Here is a 5,913-nt window from a genome sequence, read left to right as displayed (position 1 = left end):
ACAAAGTGGTGAGGAAGCCCTCATACAAGCAAGTCGAGAGGAATAATGGCCACTAACCCAACACAAAACATGAAAAACAAGAGAGGCCACCCGTAACATACTACAACCAAGACTACTGAACCCCAAGGCCCCAAACACACCGAGCCATCTCCAGAAAGGGCCAACTCGCCGTTGCGGCAGCCCCCTCGCTCCGGGCCATGGAGTGCCACTCCTGCCAGGAGACAGCAAGGACCGAGAACGGAGATCACGGGGACACATCTATATGATAGGAGAACACCGGTTCCGCCTTTCGCTAGAGACGAGCACGCACTACGCCAAGAGGCAAGCCCGACGCCATAAGCCATCTGCAACTGAGAGGGGCCGGGGGTCCACAAGGACGCCCTCAAGAAGGTGATGACACCATGCGTCACCGTCGTTGAATCTGAGTGACGGACTAGGGTTTTCACCCCTGGCACCGTGAGGGACCTAAAGCAACCCCACCCCCCACCCCCAGGGAAGCGACATTTGTAAGTGCCACCGTTGTTGGCGTCAGTGCGCAGAGCTTTCGCTCGGACCCACACAAGTGCCACCCACAGTGTCAAGATTGCCAACCCAACCCACAAGGGGCACGACCGCCCGCGCAGGTCACCTGATCCAGACCAGGGATCACCGCTGCCCAAGCCACGACGACACGAGGGCCACTCGCCACCCCTCCCCTTGCTACCCCATTGCCAAGAAGTGGGGCCACCACCGCTGCCACGCTGCACGCCGCAGAGCCACACATGTAGCCTGATCATCATCGACCGTCGCCCAGCAAGCAAGACGAAACCACACCACCATTGAAGCAGCACGGCAATTGAGATCCAAGAAGTCGAACACAGACAACATCAGAGCAGAACCATTGTCTGTCGATCAGGATCGGACATCCTCAATGTAAGTCCACTCACACGGGGCCCTACCTCGACCGGGAGCATGGACCATTGGGGTCAACCAGCATCAATGTCGAGGCAGCCCAAATAGACAGGCCACCGAAGCAGTGGGCCTCCATGGGCTGGATCTGGTCCAACCCTCAAGGCCCCCTGCAACCTAACCCTAGACCCACCACACCACCATATCTTCCACTAGCCATGGCCTAGCCCAAGCCCCCTCTCCTACGTGCCAACAAGGGCGACGCTTCAAGTCACCCAACCACGCGGACACCCAAGCGCCCGAAGAAGTCAAACAACCATCGGAGTGTCAAGACCGAGTACACCGGGGCTCGACTTCACGCCATTACCACGCACCCAACACGTAGCTCACCACATTCCGTCAAACCCAGTCCTGCGACCGCCCGCACAGTGGAGCACCACCACCTACAGCTGTAGATACTGGGTTCATACGACCAGCAGCAAGCCGCTCACAGCCATGTCCGAGACCCCCAGTCGCCGAGGCCACCTCCACCCCACCTGCATAAGATCCAGAAAAGGGGTTACCGCTGCCACGGGCACGCCAACCACCATGAGAACCTCTATGCGCCACCATGAGCCGACAGCCCCACCGCCAATCCACGAGGCCACACTGCCGCGCCCCATGCCTACGCCGCACCGCAGCCCGAGCAAGACGCCCCGTGCCACCATCACCTGAGCAGAGGGAACCGTCGCCATCGGCGGCAAGGAGGGAAGGAGGATGGGGGGCTTAGCTGGTGGCGCACTAGGGTTTCCCCAGTCGCCCATGGGGTCGATGTGACAGGGAGAGAGGAGTTATATGTGCATACCACATCGGTCCAAAACAGAAGTTAGTTTTAAAACCTATGTACTGCAAAAATGACAAAACTTCAATCGCAATTTTTAATGATAATAATGATATGAAATATTAAAGTATGCAATTTGTGTTGAATCTAGTCATGTAAATTTTTACCATCTGTTCAATACAAATTATTAAGCATCTATGGTAATTAAATTAGAAGAAACTAGTCGCTGTCTGGAATGCGACAAAGGCAAATCTAAGCTCCTGTGAGGATCTGTCATAATGGCAAATGTACTTGTCCATCATAAGATTGTCCTACGGGAGGTTGAAGATGTGTTTTTTCCAGATCATCTCCTCCTGAAGCACTTGTAGGCACTTGTTTCATTATTTCTCTTGGCATGTAATTAATGGTAATTTGATGGCTACACTCATTTCATCATTTCTCTTGCCATGTAATTAATGGTAATATGATGGCTACAATATCTGTCACAGTGGTTTGTTTTAACTTTGTGTAGGATTAAAGGTCAGTTTTAGAATAAAAGTGGGATGGAATTAGAATGGAGAGAAGCCATTGCAACATTGCAATTGTAACATTTAGTTTGGATAAAACAAACTATAATATAAATGACCAATTATATATGAGAGCGAAATCAATAAAACTACAAGATATGACGAGGAAATCTTAAGCGAACAGCCTAAGAATATCATATTGTCCATATAACTTTAATCACCACAAGCAAAACGATAAATAGTAGTATAACATCCAACGAGGACATGCTCCTAGAATATTAATCCAAAATGTAGCACTAGGTATTATAACAATCTGATAGGTAAAGTGCAATGTGAAAAGGCATAGCTAGAAGTCTGGGGTTAACAAAAGGAAATTAGAAGCCATAATGTTCAGGTGTTTTTAGTTACAAATTACTAGCATAGAGGGACAATAAACAAATCATACTTTATAGACACATAGCCACATAAAACATCGCACGACATGCAGCGACCAGTAAATGTGAGACCGAGAAATATCCGCAAAGCATATTGAAGGAAAAGTAGTTCATTGTACTATAATTTAGTATGACAGCATTCTCATATATGAGCAGGCACGAACATTTGCAAATATAGGGAATGAGGAAGGGTCCCATGTCATCGGGTCATCTGAGAAGCTAGAGAGAGAAGCACTCGCACTATCTGAGAAATTGGAGGAGTACTAAGGAGGAAGTAAGCCGACAACAAGGCAGTACGATAGAAGGGAGTGAAGGCAAAAGGGCATGTCCAGTAGCTGGGTGAAGGCATGACGAAGGGAATGGAACGCTTCTGGAGAGAGGATGAGGTAGCAAGACATACAGAAAAGATCCAAGAAGCAGATGGACATGAGAGCATGACAGGATATAGCCACGTGACCAACAGTTTATTAAAGGCTCATATAGAGAATCTTGGAGTCCTCTCTTTCCATTTGGTGCTTGTAAAAAGGAAAGCAGTATCTGTTGCAACAAAAATTACATCAGATACCTCAACTTACATGCAGAAGATAAGCTTACCTGATCAACCAATACATCATGATAGTGTATCTGACCAGCTAGTCATCTTATGCATTGTGCAAAAAGTTCAGCTCGACCATGTTCCCCGCCAACATCTGTTTCCAGAAGGATAAGAAGTCAAATAATCAATGATATTCCAAAACAAAACAAGTAGATATGAGAAGGCATCAAGGAGATATTCAAATAAACCTATGGGTGTGATTTTAGGAAGGAAAAAAAATCTCAGGGTTGAAAGCTGAAACAACATTAGGAACGGTAGTTAAAACCACACATATTGTCAACTTCCGAGGAATATCCCTCAAAACATCATATACTCATTAATGCCATAAAAAAACATCCAGCCTCAGACTGTTAGCTAATCAGAAAAGAGAAGTCGTCTATAACTATTTTAAGCTCGTTTCACGACATATCAAACAGCATAAATATGCTCATATTATAAATCCTAACATCAGAAGTGATCACCTACAATTCAGATTATGATTATCTGTAAATGAATCTAGGCTGAAAATATGAAATGAACTCAGCTTTTAAATTAAAAGCTGATACCAATTGTCGTGGATTTGTCACGGCAGATGTCCTCGTGTAAGGACTTAGTCGCGAGGCCAACGCATCTATGTGGCAGCTTGAGAGGGGTTGAGTGGGATGAGAGACGCAGGGCGGATCAACACACAAGACGAGGATTTAGACAGCTTCGGGCCCCGGGAAACATCATCCGGTAAAAACCCTACATGCTGTTTGAGGCTAGGTCTCATTATCATCACGAGGGAGTCGCCGTAAACCGGCTCTCCTCTTTGTGTCTAGCCCTACAATTGTTTCTTCTTGCTTGTAGCTTGTCCCTACTGGGGAGCCCTGCCTCTCCTTATATATGTTGAAGGGGCGGGTTATATGTGGAGTCCTATTAGGATTAGGACTAGTCTATCTCTAATACAAACCGGATACAAGTCCTGGTCTCAACTCCTTGTAAGGCAAATATTCCTTTCCTCTTAAACCGGCCCACCATAGTTGAACCGGCCTTCATGAACCGCCAGACAGGCCACCGGGTCTTGTTGCTCCTCTGGCCCGCCTGCCGGTATTACAAATTGTAACATCCCAAAATTCTAAATTTTGGAATGTTATAAACAAATAGATAGATTTGACTGATTGTTTGATTGATTGTCTGAAAGTGAGTGAATTCGAAACTTTTTGAAAGTTAAATGAGAGGGAATAAAAGGACTTTCCCAAACTTTCATATTGATTTTCTGATCTTCGTGAATTCAAATTCTTTTCAACACAAAACCCCGGAGAGAAGATGACATGACTTCTTCCATTTATTTAAATGACAAGGGGTGTTGAGAATATTTGAATTTCATTTGGAAATATTCCAATTCTGAAACTTTATGCGACTCAATGATTTTCACGAGAGAAGATAAAATGATTTCTTCAAATTATATGAAATATGAGTTGGGAGTTTCAAAGAATTAAATTCAAAGCCCCTTTGAATTTATTTTCAATTTGGAATAGATCATCATGCATATATTTTTTTTTTTGCATTTTGGTCGATCCTAGAAATTTCACGCAACTCAAGGACCTTCGGAGAGAGTTGGAGATTTCGTTATTTTCTTATTTGAAAGTTTTCTCGAATTTGAAAAGAGGATCATTTGATTTATTTATTTCATCTTCAATTATTTTTCCGTTATCAAAAATATAAGAGAGGGAATAATATGACTTTCCCAAATTTAGGAAAAATGAAGATTTAATAAATAGATCAAATTTTGTTTGCCGGAATTTTATTTGCATTTTATTTGGATAGGGAAAAAAATGCGTGTTTTCAAAAATTATTTTTTTAGGTCCGGAGTAAAGTTTATTTTGTTCGGCTCATTTTTAGGAGTCGGAGAAAATTTACTTTATTAATTTTGGAGTTCGTTTAGAGTTTTTTTATTTTTTTTCTCTACGCGCGAGACCATTTTTTAAAAAAAAAAAAAAACTGCAGCGCCTTGGGCCAAAGGCCCAAGCCGCCAAGCCACCGGCCGGCCAAGGCCAAGGCCAAGGCCACCGCGCGCGCCAAGCCAGGGAGCCGCCGCTTCCTTTGTGGATTCCTAGTAGGATTCATCTACTTTCGTTTTTTTTCTAGATCTTTTCCCTCTTTTGTTTCCTAATCCTAGATCTATTCCTAATCCTAATCTATTTCTTGTCCCCTACCCCAAGCAAAACCCTCCCCTCCCCAATATAAATACCCAAGCACCCCCCCCCCCCTAAACACATCAAACCAACACCTCTCCTCTCCTCACCCCGCGCCTCTCACCCGCGCCGCCGCCCTTGTGCATCGCCGCCGCGCCCAACGCCGCCCAACCCCGCGCCCTAGTGCCGCCACCGCCACCATGCGTCACCGCGCCGCCGCCGCCCTGCGTCAACGCCGCCGTCGCCGCCGTTCGCCGGAGGTACCGCGCCGCGTCTCTTCTTTCCCTCGGTTCGGTTTTTCTTATAAACCGTTCCGATTCTTTTCTTCTCTACCGATTCGTTTTCTTTCCGTTTTTTTCGCTAAACCGTTCCGGTGTTCTAGATCGGTTTTTCGTTTCGATCTCTTTTCCGAAAACCCTAGATTGGTTTTCGTTCTTCTTTCGGACCGTTCGTCTCAACGAACGTGATCACCGATTATTTCCTGGTTAACGATGTCTGTTCGTATAACCGTTCT

The sequence above is a fragment of the Triticum aestivum genome, chromosome 6B, assembly GCF_018294505.1.
Source record: "Triticum aestivum cultivar Chinese Spring chromosome 6B, IWGSC CS RefSeq v2.1, whole genome shotgun sequence".
Classification (NCBI taxonomy): Eukaryota; Viridiplantae; Streptophyta; class Magnoliopsida; order Poales; family Poaceae; genus Triticum; species Triticum aestivum.
The sequence above is the reverse complement of the archived record's forward strand: the minus strand, read 5'-3'. Positions refer to the sequence as shown.